Consider the following 20,324-nt stretch of genomic DNA (forward strand, 5'->3'; position numbering starts at 1 on the left):
AGGAAAAGATGTTGAATTAATGGAAGGAGAAACTGCATTTTGGCTAGATTATGACTAATTTTAGGGCAAAAAGGCGATATTTTGGAGTCAAAATGTATTCTTTCTGGGATAAACTGTGAAATTTAAGGGAGGAAAGAAGTTATGGTCGGGATAAAACGCGGTGTTTTGGAGAGAAAACTTCTTACTTTGGATATGCATAGCTGTGTTTTGGGAAGAAGATGTGCGATCCTCGGAATAAAAAGCGGTATTGGCGTACTAAATATGTTATTTCTGGGATAAAATGCGATGTTCTGAGGAAAAGATGTTGAATTAATGGAAGGAGAAACTGCATTTTGGCTAGATTATGACTAATTTTAGGGCAAAAAGGCGATATTTTGGAGTCAAAATGTATTCTTTCTGGGATAAACTGTGAAATTTAAGGGAGAAAAGAAGTTATGTTCGGGATAAAACGCGGTGTTTTGGAGAGAAAACTTCTTACTTTCGATATGCATAGCTATGTTTTTGGAAGAAGATATGCGATCCTCGGAATAAAAAGCGGTATTGGGGTACTAAATGTGTTATTTCAGGGATAAAATGTGATGTTCTGAGGAAAAGATGTTGAATTAATGAAAGGAGAAACTGCATTTTGGCTAGATTATGACTAATTTTAGGGCAAAAAGGCGATATTTTGGAGTCAAAATGTATTCTTTCTGGGATAAACTGTGAAATTTAAGGGAGAAAAGAAGTTATGTTCGGGATAAAACGCGGCGTTTTTAAGAGAAAAATTCTTACTTTCGATATGCATAGCTATGTTTTTGGAAGAAGATGTGCGATCCTCGGAATAAAAAGCGGTATTGGGATACTAAATGTGTTATTTCTGGGATAAAATGCGATGTTCTGAGGAAAAGATGTTTAATTAATGGAAGGAGAAACTGCATTTTGACTAGATTATGACTAATTTTAGGGCAAGAAGGCGATATTTTGGAGTCAAAATGTATTCTTTCTGGGATAAACTGTGAAATTTAAGGGAGAAAAGAAGTTATGTTCGGGATAAAACTCGTTCTTGTTAGAGAGAAAACTTCTTACTTTGGATATGCATAGCTATGTTTTTGGAAGAAGATGTGCGATCCTCGGAATAAAAAGCGGTACTCGGGTACTAAATGTGTTATTTCTGGGATAAAATGCGATGTTCTGAGGAAAAGATGTTGAATTAATGGAAGGAGAAACTGCATTTTGGCTAGATTATGACTAATTTTTGGGCAAAAAGGCGATATTTTGGAGTCAAAATGTATTCTTTCTGGGATAAACTGTGAAATTTAACGGGAGAAAAGAAGGTATGTTCGGGATAAAACGCGGTGTTTTGGAGAGAAAACTTCTTACTTTGGATATGCATAGCTATGTTTTTGGAAGAAGATGTGCGATTTTCGGAATAAAAAGCGGTACTCGGGTACTAAATATGTTATTTCTGGGATAAAATGCGATGTTCTGAGGAAAATATGTTGAATTAATGGAAGGAGAAACCGCATTTTGGCTAGATTATGACTAATTTTAGGGCAAAAAGGCGATATTTTGGAGTCAAAATGTATTCTTTCTGGGATAAACTGCGAAATTTAAGGGAGAAAACAAGGTGTGTTCGGGATAAAACGCGGTGTTTTTGTTGAGAAAACTTCTTACTTTGGATATGCATAGCTATGTTTTTGGAAGATGTGCGATCCTCGGAATAAAAAGCGGTACTCGGGTACTAAATATGTTATTTCTGAGATAAAATGCGATGTTCTGAGGAAAAGATGTTGAATTAATGAAAGGAGAAACTGCATTTTGGCTAGATTATGACTAATTTTAGGGCAAAAAGGCGATATTTTGGAGTCAAAATGTATTCTTTCTGGGATAAACTGTGAAATTTATGGGACAAAGAAGTTATGTTCGGGATAAAACTCGTTGTTGTTGGAGAGAAAACTTCTTACTTTGGATATGCATAGCTATGTTTTGGGAAGAAGATGTGCGATCCTCGGAATAAAAAGCGGTATTGGGGTACTAAATGTGTTATTTCTGGGATAAAATGCAATGTTCTGAGGAAAAGATGTTGAATTAATGGAAGGAGAAACTGCATTTTGGCTAGATTATGACTAACTTTAGGGCAAAAAGGCTATATTTTGGAGTGAAAATGTATTCTTTCTGGGATAAACTGTGAAATTTAAGGCAGAAAAGAAGTTATGTTCGGGATAAAATGTGGTGTTTTAGAGAGAAAACTTCGTACTTTGGATATGCATAGCTATGTTTTTGGAAGAAGATGTGCGATCCTCGGAATAAAAAGCGGTACTCGGGTACTAAATGTGTTATTTCTGGGATAAAATGCGATGTTCTGAGGAAAAGATGTTGAATTAATGGAAGGACAAACTGCATTTTGGCTAGATTATGACTAATTTTAGGGCAAAAAGGCGATATTTTGGAGTCAAAATGTATTCTTTCTGGGATAAACTGTGAAATTTAACGGGAGAAAAGAAGGTATGTTCGGGATAAAACGCGGTGTTTTGGAGAGAAAACTTCTTACTTTGGATATGCATAGCTATGTTTTTGGAAGAAGATGTGCGATTTTCGGAATAAAAAGCGGTACTCGGGTACTAAATATGTTATTTCTGGGATAAAATGCGATGTTCTGAGGAAAATATGTTGAATTAATGGAAGGAGAAACCGCATTTTGGCTAGATTATGACTAATTTTAGGGCAAAAAGGTGATATTTTGGAGTCAAAATGTATTCTTTCTGGGATAAACTGCGAAATTTAAGGGAGAAAACAAGGTGTGTTCGGGATAAAACGCGGTGTTTTTGTTGAGAAAACTTCTTACTTTGGATATGCATAGCTATGTTTTTGGAAGATGTGCGATCCTCGGAATAAAAAGCGGTACTCGGGTACTAAATATGTTATTTCTGAGATAAAATGCGATGTTCTGAGGAAAAGATGTTGAATTAATGAAAGGAGAAACTGCATTTTGGCTAGATTATGACTAATTTTAGGGCAAAAAGGCGATATTTTGGAGTCAAAATGTATTCTTTCTTGGATACACTGTGAAATTTAACGGGAGAAAAGAAGTTATATTGGGGATGAAACGCGGTGTTTTTAAGAGAAAACTTACTTTCGATATGCATAGCTATGTTTTTGGAAGATTTGCGATCCTCGGAATAAAAAGAGGTATTGGGGTACTAAATGTGTTTTTTCTAGGATAATATATGATGTTCTGAGTAAAAGATGTTGAATTAATGGAAGGAGAAACTGCATTTTGGCTAGATTATGACTAATTTTAGGGCAAAAAGGCGATATTTTGGAGTCAAAATGTATTCTTTCTGGGATAAACTGTGAAATTTAAGGGAGAAAAGAAGTTATGTTCGGGATTAAACACGGTGTTTTAGAGAGAAAACTTCTTACTTTGGATATGCATAGCTATGTTTTTGGAAGGTGTGCGATCCTCGGAATAAAAAGCGGTACTCGGGTACTAAATGTGTTATTTCTGGGATAAAATGTGATGTTCAGAGGAAAAGATGTGGAATTAATGTAAGGAGAAACTGGCATTTTGGCTAGATTATGACTAATTTTAGGGCAAAAAGGCGATATTTTGGAGTCAAAATGTATTATTTCTGGGATAAACGGTGAAATTTAAGGGAGAAAAGAAGTTATGTTCGGGATAAAACTCGTTGTTGTTGGAGAGAAAACTTCTTACTTTGGATATGCATAGCTATGTTTTGGGAAGAAGATGTGCGATCCTCGGAATAAAAAGCGGTATTGGGGTACTAAATGTGTTATTTCTGGGATAAAATGCAATGTTCTGAGGAAAAGATGTTGAATTAATGGAAGGAGAAACTGCATTTTGGCTAGATTATGACTAACTTTAGGGCAAAAAGGCTATATTTTGGAGTGAAAATGTATTCTTTCTGGGATAAACTGTGAAATTTAAGGCAGAAAAGAAGTTATGTTCGGGATAAAATGTGGTGTTTTAGAGAGAAAACTTCGTACTTTGGATATGCATAGCTATGTTTTTGGAAGAAGATGTGCGATCCTCGGAATAAAAAGCGGTACTCGGGTACTAAATGTGTTATTTCTGGGATAAAATGCGATGTTCTGAGGAAAAGATGTTGAATTAATGGAAGGACAAACTGCATTTTGGCTAGATTATGACTAATTTTAGGGCAAAAAGGCGATATTTTGGAGTCAAAATGTATTCTTTCTGGGATAAACTGTGAAATTTAACGGGAGAAAAGAAGGTATGTTCGGGATAAAACGCGGTGTTTTGGAGAGAAAACTTCTTACTTTGGATATGCATAGCTATGTTTTTGGAAGAAGATGTGCGATTTTCGGAATAAAAAGCGGTACTCGGGTACTAAATATGTTATTTCTGGGATAAAATGCGATGTTCTGAGGAAAATATGTTGAATTAATGGAAGGAGAAACCGCATTTTGGCTAGATTATGACTAATTTTAGGGCAAAAAGGTGATATTTTGGAGTCAAAATGTATTCTTTCTGGGATAAACTGCGAAATTTAAGGGAGAAAACAAGGTGTGTTCGGGATAAAACGCGGTGTTTTTGTTGAGAAAACTTCTTACTTTGGATATGCATAGCTATGTTTTTGGAAGATGTGCGATCCTCGGAATAAAAAGCGGTACTCGGGTACTAAATATGTTATTTCTGAGATAAAATGCGATGTTCTGAGGAAAAGATGTTGAATTAATGAAAGGAGAAACTGCATTTTGGCTAGATTATGACTAATTTTAGGGCAAAAAGGCGATATTTTGGAGTCAAAATGTATTCTTTCTTGGATACACTGTGAAATTTAACGGGAGAAAAGAAGTTATATTGGGGATGAAACGCGGTGTTTTTAAGAGAAAACTTACTTTCGATATGCATAGCTATGTTTTTGGAAGATTTGCGATCCTCGGAATAAAAAGAGGTATTGGGGTACTAAATGTGTTTTTTCTAGGATAATATATGATGTTCTGAGTAAAAGATGTTGAATTAATGGAAGGAGAAACTGCATTTTGGCTAGATTATGACTAATTTTAGGGCAAAAAGGCGATATTTTGGAGTCAAAATGTATTCTTTCTGGGATAAACTGTGAAATTTAAGGGAGAAAAGAAGTTATGTTCGGGATTAAACACGGTGTTTTAGAGAGAAAACTTCTTACTTTGGATATGCATAGCTATGTTTTTGGAAGGTGTGCGATCCTCGGAATAAAAAGCGGTACTCGGGTACTAAATGTGTTATTTCTGGGATAAAATGTGATGTTCTGAGGAAAAGATGTTGAATTAATGGAAGGAGAAACTGCATTTTGGCTAGATTATGACTAATTTTAGGGCAAAAAGGCGATATTTTGGAGTCAAAATGTATTCTTTCTGGGATAAACTGTGAAATTTAAGGGAGAAAAGAAGTTATGGTCGGGATAAAACGCGGTGTTTTGGAGAGAAAACTTCTTACTTTGGATATGCATAGCTATGTTTTCGGAAGATGATGTGCGATCCTCGGAATAAAAAGCGGTACTGGGGTACTAAATATGTGATTTCTGGGATAAAATGTGATGTTCTGAGGAAAAGATGTTGAATTAATGGAAGGAGAAACTGCATTTTGGCTAGATTATGACTAATTTTAGGGCAAAAAGGCGATATTTTGGAGTCAAAATGTATTCTTTCTGGGATACACTGTGAAATTTAAGGGAGAAAAGAAGTTATATTGGGGATGAAACGCGGTGTTTTTAAGAGAAAACTTACTTTCGATATGCATAGCTATGTTTTTGGAAGATTTGCGATCCTCGGAATAAAAAGAGGTATTGGGGTACTAAATGTGTTTTTTCTAGGATAATATATGATGTTCTGAGTAAAAGATGTTGAATTAATGGAAGGAGAAACTGCATTTTGGCTAGATTATGACTAATTTTAGGGCAAAAAGGCGATATTTTGGAGTCAAAATGTATTATTTCTGGGATAAACGGTGAAATTTAAGGGAGAAAAGAAGTTATGTTAGGGATAAAACTCGTTGTTGTTGGAGAGAAAACTTCTTACTTTGGATATGCATAGCTATGTTTTTGGAAGAAGATGTGTGGTCCTCGGAATAAAAAGCGGTACTCGGGTACTAAATGTGTTATTTCTGAGATAAAATGCGATGTTCTGAGGAAAAGATGTTGAATTAATGGAAGGAGAAACTGCATTTTGGCTAGATTATGACTAATTTTAGGGCAAAAAGGCGATATTTTGGAGTCAAAATGTATTCTTTCTGGGATAAACTGTGAAATTTAAGGGAGAAAAGAAGTTATGTTCGGGATAAAACGCGGTGTTTTTGGAGAGAAAACTTCTTACTTTGGTTATGCATAGCTATGTTTTTGGAAGAAGATGTGCGATCCTCGGAATAAAAAGCGGTATTGGGGTACTAAATGTGTTATTTCTGGGATAAAATGCGATGTTCTGAGGAAAAGATGTTGAATTAATGGAAGGAGAAACTGCATTTTGGCTAGATTATGACTAACTTTAGGGCAAAAAAGGCTATATTTTGGAGTGAAAATGTATTCTTTCTGGGATAAACTGTGAAATTTAAGGCAGAAAAGAAGTTATGTTCGGGATAAAATGCGGTGTTTTAGAGAGAAAACTTCGTACTTTGGATATGCATAGCTATGTTTTTGGAAGAAGATGTGCGATCCTCGGAATAAAAAGCGGTACTCGGGTACTAAATGTGTTATTTCTGGGATAAAATGCGATGTTCTGAGGAAAAGATGTTGAATTAATGGAAGGAGAAACTGCATTTTGGCTAGATTATGACTAACTTTAGGGCAAAAAGGCTATATTTTGGAGTGAAAATGTATTCTTTCTGGGATAAACTGTGAAATTTAAGGCAGAAAAGAAGTTATGTTCGGGATAAAATGCGGTGTTTTAGAGAGAAAACTTCGTACTTTGGATATGCATAGCTATGTTTTTGGAAGAAGATGTGCGATCCTCGGAATAAAAAGCGGTACTCGGGTACTAAATGTGTTATTTCTGGGATAAAATGCGATGTTCTGAGGAAAAGATGTTGAATTAATGGAAGGACAAACTGCATTTTGGCTAGATTATGACTAATTTTAGGGCAAAAAGGCGATATTTTGGAGTCAAAATGTATTCTTTCTGGGATAAACTGTGAAATTTAACGGGAGAAAAGAAGGTATGTTCGGGATAAAACGCGGTGTTTTGGAGAGAAAACTTCTTACTTTGGATATGCATAGCTATGTTTTTGGAAGAAGATGTGCGATCCTCGGAATAAAAAGCGGTACTCGGGTACTAAATATGTTATTTCTGGGATAAAATGCGATGTTCTGAGGAAAAGATGTTGAATTAATGGAAGGAGAAACTGCATTTTAGCTAGATTATGGCTAATTTTAGGGCAAAAAGGCGATATTTTGGAGTCAAAATGTATTCTTTCTGGGATAAACTGTGAAATTTAAGGGAGAAAAGAAGGTGTGTTCGGGATAAAACGCGGTGTTTTTGGAGAGAAAACTTCTTACTTTCGATATGCATAGCTATGTTTTTGGAAGAAGATGTGCGATCCTCGGAATAAAAAGCAGTATTGGGATACTAAATGTGTTATTTCTGGGATAAAATGTGATGTTCTGAGGAAAAGATGTTGAATTAATGAAAGGAGAAACTGCATTTTGGCTAGATTATGACTAATTTTAGGGCAAAAAGGCGATATTTTGGAGTCAAAATGTATTCTTTCTGGGATAAACTGTGAAATTTAACGGGAGAAAAAAGTTATGTTCGGGATAAAACGCGGTGTTTTGGAGAGAAAACTTCTTACTTTGGATATGCATAGCTATGTTTTGGGAAGAAGATGTGCGATCCTCGGAATAAAAAGCGGTACTCGGGTACTAAATGTGTTATTTCTGGGATAAAATGCGATGTTCTGAGGAAAAGATGTTGAATTAATGGAAGGAGAAACTGCATTTTGGCTAGATTATGACTAACTTTAGGGCAAAAAGGCTATATTTTGGAGTCAAAATGTATTCTTTCTGGGATAAACTGAAATTTAAGGCAGAAAAGAAGTTATGTTCGGGATAAAATGCGGTGTTTTAGAGAGAAAACTTCGTACTTTGGATATGCATAGCTATGTTTTTGGAAGAAGATGTGCGATTTTCGGAATAAAAAGCGGTATTGGGGTACTAAATGTGTTATTTCTGGGATAAAATGCGATGTTCTGAGGAAAAGATGTTGAATTAATGGAAGGAGAAACTGCATTTTGGCTAGATTATGACTAATTTTAGGGCAAAAAGGCGATATTTTGGAGTCAAAATGTATTCTTTCTGGGATAAACTGAAATTTAAGGGAGAAAAAAAGTTATGTTCGGGATAAAGCTCGTTGTTGTTGGAGAGAAAACTTCTTACTTTGGATATGCATAGCTATGTTTTTGGAAGAAGATGTGCGATTTTCGGAATAAAAAGCGGTATTGGGGTACTAAATGTGTTATTTCTGGGATAAAATGCGATGTTCTGAGGAAAAGATGTTGAATTAATGGAAGGAGAAACTGCATTTTGGCTAGATTATAACTAACTTTAGGGCAAAAAGGCTATATTTTGGAGTGAAAATGTATTCTTTCTGGGATAAACTGTGAAATTTAAGGCAGAAAAGAAGTTATGTTCGGGATAAAATGCGGTGTTTTAGAGAGAAAACTTCGTACTTTGGATATGCATAGCTATGTGTTTGGAAGAAGATGTGCGATTTTCGGAATAAAAAGCGGTATTGGGGTACTAAATGTGTTATTTCTGGGATAAAATGCGATGTTCTGAGGAAAAGATGTTGAATTAATGGAAGGAGAAACTGCATTTTGGCTAGATTATGGCTAATTTTAGGGCAAAAAGGCGATATTTTGGAGTCAAAATGTATTCTTTCTGGGATAAACTGTGAAATTTAAGGGAGAATAGAAGGTGTGTTCGGGATAAAACGCGGTGTTTTTGGAGAGAAAACTTCTTACTTTCGATATGCATAGCTATGTTTTTGGAAGAAGATGTGCGATCCTCGGAATAAAAAGCGGTACTCGGGTACTAAATGTGTTATTTCTGGGATAAAATGCGATGTTCTGAGGAAAAGATGTTGAATTAATGGAATTAGAAACTGCATTTTGGCTAGATTATGGCTAATTTTAGGGCAAAAAGGCGATATTTTGGAGTCAAAATGTATTCTTTCTGGGATAAACTGTGAAATTTAAGGGAGAATAGAAGGTGTGTTCGGGATAAAACGCGGTGTTTTTGGAGAGAAAACTTCTTACTTTGGATATGCATAGCTATGTTTTGGGAAGAAGATGTGCGATCCTCGGAATAAAAAGCGGTACTCGGGTACTAAATGTGTTATTTCTGGGATAAAATGCGATGTTCTGAGGAAAAGATGTTGAATTAATGGAAGGAGAAACTGCATTTTGGCTAGATTATGACTAACTTTAGGGCAAATAGGCGATATTTTGGAGTCAAAATGTATTCTTTCTGGGATAAACTGTGAAATTTAACGGGAGAAAAGAAGTTATGTTCGGGATAAAACTCGTTGTTGTTGGAGAGAAAACTTCTTACTTTGGATATGCATAGCTATGTTTTTGGAAGAAGATGTGTGATCCTCGGAATAAAAAGCGGTATTGGGGTACTAAATGTGTTATTTCTGGGATAAAATGCGATGTTCTGAGGAAAAGATGTTGAATTAATGGAAGGAGAAACTGCATTTTGGCTAGATTATGACTAATTTTAGGGCAAAAAGGCGATATTTTGGAGTCAAAATGTATTCTTTCTGGGATAAACTGAAATTTAAGGGAGAAAATTAGTTATGTTCCGGATAGAACGCGGTGTTTTTGGAGAGAAAACTTCTTACTTTGGATATGCATAGCTATGTTTTTGGAAGAAGATGTGCGATCCTCGGAATAAAAAGCGGTACTCGGGTACTAAATGTGTTATTTCTGGGATAAAATGTGATGTTCTGAGGAAAAGATGTTGAATTAATGGAAGGAGAAACTGCATTTTGGCTAGATTATGACTAATTTTAGGGCAAAAAGGCGATATTTTGGAGTCAAAATGTATTCTTTCTGGGATACACTGTGAAATTTAACGGGAGAAAAGAAGTTATATTGGGGATGAATCGCGGTGTTTTTAAGAGAAAACTTACTTTCGATATGCATAGCTATGTTTTTGGAAGATTTGCGATCCTCGGAATAAAAAGAGGTATTGGGGTACTAAATGTGTTTTTTCTAGGATAATATATGATGTTCTGAGTAAAAGATGTTGAATTAATGGAAGAAGAAACTGCATTTTGGCTAGATTATGACTAATTTTAGGGCAAAAAGGCGATATTTTGGAGTCAAAATGTATTCTTTCTGGGATAAACTGTGAAATTTAAGGGAGAAAAGAAGTTATGTTCGGGATTAAACACGGTGTTTTAGAGAGAAAACTTCTTACTTTGGATATGCATACCTATGTTTTCAGAAGAAGATGTGCGATCCTCGGAATAAATAGCGGTACTCGGGTACTAAATGTGTTATTTCTGGGATAAAATGCGGTGTTCTGAGGAAAAGATGTTGAATTAATGGAAGGAGAAACTGCATTTTTGCTAGATTATGACTAATTTTAGGGCAAAAAGGCGATATTTTGGAGTCAAAATGTATTCTTTCTGGGATAAACTGTGAAATTTAAGGGAGAAAAGAAGTTATGGTCAGGATAAAACGCGGTGTTTTGGAGAGAAAACTTCTTACTTTGGATATGCATAGCTATGTTTTCGGAAGTTGATGTGCGATCCTCGGAATAAAAAGCGGTACTGGGGTACTAAATATGTGATTTCTGGGATAAAATGTGATGTTCTGAGGAAAAGATGTTGAATTAATGGAAGGAGAAACTGCATTTTGGCTAGATTATGACTAATTTTAGGGCAAAAAGGCGATATTTTGGAGTCAAAATGTATTCTTTCTGGGATACACTGTGAAATTTAAGGGAGAAAAGAAGTTATATTGGGGATGAAACGCGGTGTTTTTAAGAGAAAACTTACTTTCGATATGCATAGCTATGTTTTTGGAAGATTTGCGATCCTCGGAATAAAAAGAGGTATTGGGGTACTAAATGTGTTTTTTCTAGGATAATATATGATGTTCTGAGTAATAGATGTTGAATTAATGGAAGGAGAAACTGCATTTTGGCTAGATTATGACTAATTTTAGGGCAAAAAGGCGATATTTTGGAGTCAAAATGTATTCTTTCTGGGATAAACTGTGAAATTTTAGGGAGAAAAGAAGTTATGTTCGGGATTAAACACGGTGTTTTAGAGAGAAAACTTCTTACTTTGGATATGCATAGCTATGTTTTTGGAAGGTGTGCGATCCTCGGAATAAAAAGCGGTACTCGGGTACTAAATGTGTTATTTCTGGGATAAAATGTGATGTTCAGAGGAAAAGATGTTGAATTAATGGAAGGAGAAACTGCATTTTGGCTAGATTATGACTAATTTTAGGGCAAAAAGGCGATATTTTGGAGTCAAAATGTATTCTTTCTGGGATACACTGTGAAATTTAAGGGAGAAAATTAGTTATATTCCGGATAAAACGCGGTGTTTTGGAGAGAAAACTTCTTACTTTGGATATGCATAGCTATGTTTTTGGAAGAAGATGTGCGATCCTCGGAATAAAAAGCGTTACTCGGGTACTAAATGTGTTATTTCTGGGATAAAATGTGATGTTCTGAGGAAAAGATGTTGAATTAATGGAAGGAGAAACTGCATTTTGGCTAGATTATGACTAATTTTAGGGCAAAAAGGCGATATTTTGGAGTCAAAATGTATTCTTTCTGGGATAAACTGTGAAATTTAAGGGAGAAAAGAAGTTATGTTCGGGATTAAACACGGTGTTTTAGAGAGAAAACTTCTTACTTTGGATATGCATAGCTATGTTTTTGGAAGGTGTGCGATCCTCGGAATAAAAAGCGGTACTCGGGTACTAAATGTGTTATTTCTGGGATAAAATGTGATGTTCAGAGGAAAAGATGTGGAATTAATGGAAGGAGAAACTGCATTTTGGCTAGATTATGACTAATTTTAGGGCAAAAAGGCGATATTTTGGAGTCAAAATGTATTCTTTCTGGGATAAACTGTGAAATTTAAGGGAGAACAGAAGGTATGTTCGGGATAAAACTCGTTGTTGTTGGAGAGAAAACTTCTTACTTTGGATATGCATAGCTATGTTTTTGGAAGAAGATGTGCGATCCTCGGAATAAAAAGCGGTACTCGGGTACTAAATGTGTTATTTCTGGGATAAAATGCGATGTTCTGAGGAAAAGATGTTTAATTAATGGAAGGAGAAACTGCATTTTGGCTAGATTATGACTAATTTTAGGGCAAAAAGGCGATATTTTGGAGTCAAAATGTATTCTTTCTGGGATAAACTGTGAAATATAAGGGAGAACAGAAGGTATGTTCGGGATAAAACTCGTTGTTGTTGGAGAGAAAACTTCTTACTTTGGATATGCATAGCTATGTTTTTGGAAGAAGATGTGCGATCCTCGGAATAAAAAGCGGTACTGTCATGGTTTTGTAATTTTGTAATTTTGCTATCAGTATTCCACATCATAACATCATGTCAAGTATGGATACTTCTGTTGAATGTGCAGTCCACAGAAGAAGACTACATATCCCAGAGAACAACAGGGTTAATGATAAGTCACGGGACCAGGACTCTATATAATCTCGTTCCCAGGCTGGAGTGCCCTCCTTCTTCTCTCGAACTTCTCGGAGAGTGGGAAGCGTTCCAGCCGTGTCGCCTAGAGTTCACAGTAGGCCTCTCGGTTTTCGGAGACTCTCTCTCTCTCTCTGTTTCGTTCGATTTTGTTAGCCTTAATTATATTATATTGTGTTATCTTGTATTTCGATATCATATTTAGTAAAAGAAGTTTTTCCTCCTTAGATTGTCGCTGTTTTATCCCACTCCCCTTTTTCCCCCTCCTTTCCGGGCCCCGGGGGGGGGGGGCGTGGGGTGGCTTCCCCTGTCACGGGCATAGGTAAATCTAAGTAACCCGTGACAGATTTTTTGGTGGAGATGCCGGGGATAGAGCTATTTAGCTTTTAGAACAACTCTCTCTTTACTCTTAAAGAGCTTCGTTAGGGGAGTGTTGGGAGTGTTATCTTTCCGTAGCTGCTCACGGAGAACGTGACCTTGAAATACCAGACAAATTGTCAACATTAAGGGCTGCTGCACATTCTCAGCATTGCTATCTAACTTTTGTGTAGAAAACAAAGGGATTTCTTTCTCCCTTAGAGCAAAGCTAGCTAGCTCTGACTTTTACAGAGCCTGCCAGCTATGAATCCACTCTTCATCCCAGTTGCTCTGTTTAAGGGATTGAAAGCAATTATGATCTTCTTAAAGTATTGGTCAACTATTAACACCATAATTTGGTGTTGTGGAATTGTGCAGATATATAGCCTAATAAGGTGGATACTGATGGAGACACCTGCCTGGTACTTTTACGAGATGTGGTATGGTCAGAATTTTGGCACCTACACCCCAGATGGAATTGTGAATCTTACAAACACTTGCATCCCAGATGGAACAGGCAATTTTACAAATACTTGCATCCCAGATGGAACAGGCAATTTTACAAACACCACCATGTTTAATTCATTGTACAGGCTAAATAAACCCTTTTTATTTAGGTTGTACTCTCAGATTTCCACACGCCTTTCAATAACTGAGATAGGGTTCATACTTGCATCCATGTTATCACTATCAATGCATGCATATATGTTCCTATGCATTCGTTCTATGCGGAAGTCTCCTCCAGAACCAGAGAATGATGACTGGCAGGGAATATGGAAAGTTTTAGGAAAAGTCTTAGAAGCATGGGGACCCGCAGTGTCATGGGATTTCACTCTTGAACACCTAAGGGACCCTAAGAAATTAAGTGAGTATTTGGGTCAGAGATCTAAGGAGGTAAACCTTATGTGGGGTTTGGCTTATGCATACCGTGCTTTGTATCATACTATTCTGGAGAGAGAGAGTTTCCGATCTGAGATTCAAGCCCAAGTTAATTCTGATCAGTCACAGGAGGCATCAGTAGCAATATCAGTTGCCCCTGTGGAAGGAAAGAAATGGAAACGGGTGTCCATGCGTCTAGAACGAAAAGAAGGAGAAGCACAGGGGGGGGCAGCAGAAGACCCAGGTGCCGGGCATGGAGCAGTACCAAAAAAAGCAAAGGCAAAAACAAAGAGGCATGAAGAAGAGACTGATGATGAGGAGGAAATCACCTATTGTCGACCTCTGAAGCTGACTGAAATCCAAGGCTCAAGAAAGAAGTTCACACGGCGTCAAGATGAAGGTATCCTTGCTTGGTTGCTTCGCTGCTGGGACAACGGGGCCAACAGCTTGTCTCTAGATGGTAATGAAGCTCGCCAACTAGGAAGCATTGCCCAAGATGCAGGTATCGACAGAGGGATTAGCAGATGTTCGGATGGAGCTGCTACTCTCTGGTTGCGGCTGTTAGAAGCCGTGAGAGAAAGGTACCCCTATAAGGATGCTTTGAAGCCTAAATTTGATAGTTGGAATACCGTCCAAAAAGGTATTCAGCGCCTGAGGGAATTGGCCATGGCGAAAATGTTGTACAGCCCTGATCCAAGCGAACTTGACCCTGAGAGAGTGAGGGCCGATCCTGACATGTGGCAGAAAATCACAAGTACAGCACCAGAGAGAATGGCACAGTCATTGGTATCAGGATCTAAAGGATTCGTGGACAGATGGCCCCGAGTTGTTGAGCTGATTATAATGCTTCAAACCACCGATCAGCAGCTCCCCCAACTGCATGCCGCAGTTTCTGCCATCTCACGGCTAGAAAACCGAGTAGATGAAATGTGCAAGAAATTGTTTCCATCAACTAATCGTAATGATCCCGTAATAGTATCAGAAACAACTGATGAAGGTCAATCCTCGTACGGGCCACCAGGTCTAATGAAGGATCTGATCAAACTAGTCCAGTCCTACTCCCCACCTGCATCATCAAAAGTCTCAGCTGTTAAACGCACACGCTTCCCAGCTCGAGCAAAGAACAACAGTACGATTGCACCGCGTGTTTCCATGTGGCGCTACCTATGTGACCGTGGAGAAGACATGAGGAAGTGGCATGATCAGCCCACGTCTGCACTACGAGCACGGGTGAAAGAACTACTAGACATACCAACCACCAGTGGAGTTGCTCCAGTCATCACAGGTAACCAATAGAGGGGCCCTGCCCTCAGTCAGGGGAGGGAAAGGGATAATAGAGTTTATTGGACTGTGTGGATTCGATGGCCTGGCACATCAGAACCACAGGAATATAAGGCGCTGGTGGATACCGGTGCACAGTGCACCCTAATGCCCTCCAGTCATGAAGGGACAGAATCAATCCATATTTCTGGAGTGACTGGGGGCTCTCAAGAATTGACTGTGCTGGAGGCTGAAATAAGCCTCACTGGCAAAGACTGGCAAAAACATCCTATTGTGACTGGCCCAGGGGCTCCATGTATACTGGGTATTGATTACCTCAGAAGGGGGCATTTCAAGGATCCTAAGGGGTATCGATGGGCCTTTGGGATAGCTGCTGTAGACATGGACAACATTAAGCAGCTGTCTGTTTTGCCTGGCCTGTCAGAGGACCCGTCTGTTGTGGGGCTGCTACGAGTAAAAGAGCAGCAGGTACCAATTGCTACAAAGACAGTGCACAGACGGCAGTATCGCACCAACAGGGATTCCTTGCTCCCCATTCATGATTTGATTCGCCAGTTGGAGAATCAGGGAGTGATCAGTAAAACTCACTCACCTTTTAACAGTCCCATATGGCCAGTGCGTAAAGCCAGTGGAGAATGGAGGCTGACAGTAGACTACCGTGGCCTGAATGAGGTCACACCCCCATTGAGCGCTGCTGTGCCGGACATGTTGGAACTCCAGTACGAGCTGGAGTCAAAAGCAGCCAAATGGTATGCCACCATTGACATTGCCAATGCCTTCTTTTCTATTCCTTTGGCCGCAGAATGCAAGCCACAGTTTGCCTTCACCTGGAGGGGCATTCAGTATACTTGGAACCGTTTGCCCCAGGGGTGGAAACATAGCCCAACCATTTGCCATGGGTTGTTCCAAACTGTACTGGAACAGGGTGGTGCTCCTGAACACCTGCAGTACATTGATGACATTGTTGTGTGGGGCGATACAGCAGAAGAAGTTTTCACAAAAGGAGAGCAGATAATCCGGATTCTTCTACAAGCTGGCTTTGCTATTAAGCGAAGCAAAGTAAAAGGACCTGCCCAGGAAATTCAGTTCTTAGGTATAAAGTGGCAGGATGGACGTCGTCACATCCCAGCAGATGTGATCGACAAAATCACTGCCATGTCTCCACCAACTAGCAAGAAAGAGACACAATCTTTCCTGGGTGCAGTGGGCTTTTGGAGGATGCACATTCCAAACTACAGCCTCATTGTAAGCCCCCTTTATCAGGTAACGCGGAAGAAGAATGATTTTGCATGGGGCCCTGAGCAGCAGCAGGCTTTTGAACAGATTAAACAAGAGATAGCCCGTGCTGTAGCCCTGGGGCCAGTACGGACTGGACAGGATGTAAAGAACATCCTCTATACTGCTGCTGGAGAGAAAGGCCCCACTTGGAGTTTGTGGCAAAGAGCCTCAGGAGAGACCCGAGGCCGACCCCTGGGATTCTGGAGTCGATCATATAAGGGGTCTGAAGAGTGCTACACTCCAACTGAGAAGGAGATCTTAGCCGCGTATGAGGGGGTTCGGGCTGCTTCCGAAGTAGTCGGGACTGAAACACAGCTCCTTTTGGCACCTCGACTGCCAGTGCTGAACTGGATGTTCAAAGGACAGGTTCCCTCCACCCATCATGCTACCGATGTCACCTGGAGCAAGTGGATTACGCTGATTACACAGCGAGCGCGAATGGGAAACCTCAATCGTCCAGGAATCCTAGAGGTAATCATGGACTGGCCTGAAGATAAAAAGTTTGGAACATCACCAGCAGAAGAGGTATCACGTGCTAAAGAGGCCCCACCATACAACGAATTACCAGAAAATGAAAAGAAATATGCCCTATTCACTGACGGATCATGTCGCATTGTAGGGAAGCATCGCAAATGGAAAGCTGCTGTGTGGAGCCCCACACGACAGGTTGCAGAGGCCACTGAAGGTAAGGGAGAATCAAGTCAGTTTGCAGAGGTAAAAGCTGTCCAGCTGGGCTTAGATGTTGCTGAACGGGAGAGGTGGCCAATGCTGTATCTTTATACTGACTCATGGATGGTGGCAAATGCCTTATGGGGGTGGTTACAGCGGTGGGAACAAAATAACTGGCAACGGAGGGGAAAATCTGTTTGGGCCGCTGAACTATGGAAGGACATTGCTTCCCGAACAAAGAATATGGTTGTAAAGGTGCGTCATGTGGATGCACATGTGCCCAAAAGTCGGGCTACTGAAGAACAACAAAACAACCATCAGGTAGATAAAGCTGCTAGAATTGAGGTGGCTCAAATCGACTTGGATTGGCAGAATAAGGGCGAATTATTTCTAGCTCGATGGGCTCATGAGACCTCAGGTCATCAAGGAAGAGACGCAACATATAAGTGGGCCAGAGACCGAGGAGTGGACTTAACCATGGACGCTATTGCGCAGGTTATTCATGATTGTGAAACATGTGCCATAATTAAACAAGCCAGAAGGATGAAACCTCTCTGGGAGGAAGGGCGATGGCAAAAGTATAAATATGGGGAGGCGTGGCAGGTTGATTATATCACCTTGCCACGATCTCGCAGTGGTAAGTGTTATGTACTCACTATGGTAGAGGCAACCACTGGGTGGCTTGAAACATACGCAGTACCCCATGCAACTGCTCGAAACACCATATTAGGTCTTGAGAAACAAGTCCTGTGGCGACATGGCACCCCAGAAAGAATTGAATCTGATAATGGGACACATTTCAAAAATTCTCTTATAAATACTTGGGCCAAAGATCATGGCATTGAGTGGATTTATCATATTCCCTACCATGCACCAGCTTCTGGTAAAATTGAACGATATAATGGGTTGTTGAAAACTATGTTGAAAGCAATGGGTGGTGGAACATTTAAGCACTGGGAGAAGAATCTGGCAGAAGCCACTTGGTTGGTGAATACTAGAGGATCTGTCAATCGTGATGGTCCTAGTCAATCTAGCCCCCTACACACTGTAGAAGGAGATAAGGTCCCTGTTATACGTGTAAAGAACATGTTGGGAAAAGCTGTTTGGGTCCTTCCGGCTTCTGGAAAGGGCAAACCTATCCGTGGAACTGTCTTTGCCCAGGGACCTGGGTGCACTTGGTGGGTAATGCAGAAGGATGGGGATGTTCAATGTGTGCCACAAGGGAATTTGATGCTGGGGGAGTGCAGTCAATAATTTTATGTATCTATATATATATATATATGTTTGCATGTGTAGTGTATTTTAGTTATTATAGTTGTACATTTAGTTATGTTACATGCAATTCTACTATTTAGCTATCACAATTTTACATATGTGTATATATATGTATATATATGTATATATTAACCATGATGTAATAATGTAGAATAAGGGGTGGAATGTCATGGTTTTGTAATTTTGTAATTTTGCTATCAGAATTCCACATCATAACATCATGTCAAGTATGGATACTTCTGTTGAATGTGCAGTCCACAGAAGAAGACTACATATCCCAGAGAACAACAGGAGTAACAATAAGTCACGGGACCAGGACTCTATATAATCTCGTTCCCAGGCTGGAGTGCCCTCCTTCTTCTCTCGAACTTCTCGGAGAGTGGGAAGCGTTCCAGCCGTGTCGCCTAGAGTTCACAGTAGGCCTCTCGGTTTTCGGAGACTCTCTCTCTCTCTCTGTTTCGTTCAATTTGTTAGCCTTAATTATATTATATTGTGTTATCTTGTATTTCGATATCATATTTAGTAAAAGAAGTTTTTCCTCCTTAGATTGTCGCTGTTTTATCCCACTCCCCTTTTTCCCCCTCCTTTCCGGGCCCCGGGGGAAGGGGGCGTGGGGTGGCTTCCCCTGTCACGGGCATAGGTAAATCTAAGTAACCCGTGACAGGTACTCGGGTACTAAATGTGTTATTTCTGGGATAAAATGCGATGTTCTGAGGAAAAGATGTTTAATTAATGGAAGGAGAAACTACATTTTGGCTAGATTATGAATAATTTTAGGGCAAAAAGGCGATATTTTGGAGTCAAAATGTATTCTTTCTGGGATAAACTGTGAAATTTAAGGGAGAAAATTAGTTATGTTCCGGATAAAACGCGGTGTTTTGGAGAGAAAACTTCTTACTTTTGATATGCATAGCTATGTTTTTGGAAGAAGATGTGCGATCCTCGGAATAAAAAGCGTTACTCGGGTACTAAATGTGTTATTTCTGGGATAAAATGTGATGTTCTGAGGAAAAGATGTTGAATTAATGGAAGGAGAAACTGCATTTTGGCTAGATTATGACTAATTTTAGGGCAAAAAGGCGATATTTTGGAGTCAAAATGTATTCTTTCTGGGATAAACTGTGAAATTTAAGGGAGAAAAGAAGTTATGTTCGGGATAAAACGCGGTGTTTTGGAGAGAAAACTTCTTACTTTGGATATGCATAGCTATGTTTTCGGAAGATGATGTGCGATCCTCGGAATAAAAAGCGGTACTCGGGTACTAAATGTGTTATTTCTGGGATAAAATGCGATGTTCTGAGGAAAAGATGTTTAATTAATGGAAGGAGAAACTGCATTTTGGCTAGATTATGAATAATTTTAGGGCAAAAAGGCGATATTTTGGAGTCAAAATGTATTCTTTCTGGGATAAACTGTGAAATTTAAGGGAGAAAATTAGTTATATTCCGGATAAAACGCGGTGTTTTGGAGAGAAAACTTCTTACTTTGGATATGCATAGCTATGTTTTTGGAAGAAGATGTGCGATCCTCGGAATAAAAAGCGTTACTCGGGTACTAAATGTGTTATTTCTGGGATAAAATGTGATGTTCTGAGGAAAAGATGTTGAATTAATGGAAGGAGAAACTGCATTTTGGCTAGATTATGACTAATTTTAGGGCAAAAAGGCGATATTTTGGAGTCAAAATGTATTCTTTCTGGGATAAACTGTGAAATTTAAGGGAGAAAAGAAGTTATGTTCGGGATAAAACGCGGTGTTTTGGAGAGAAAACTTCTTACTTTGGATATGCATAGCTATGTTTTCGGAAGATGATGTGCGATCCTCGGAATAAAAAGCGGTACTCGGGTACTAAATGTGTTATTTCTGGGATAAAATGCGATGTTCTGAGGAAAAGATGTTGAATTAATGGA

The sequence above is a fragment of the Coturnix japonica genome, chromosome W (assembly GCF_054131305.1).
Source record: "Coturnix japonica strain WE chromosome W, WE-NBRP24, whole genome shotgun sequence".
In the NCBI taxonomy this organism is placed as follows: Eukaryota; Metazoa; Chordata; class Aves; order Galliformes; family Phasianidae; genus Coturnix; species Coturnix japonica.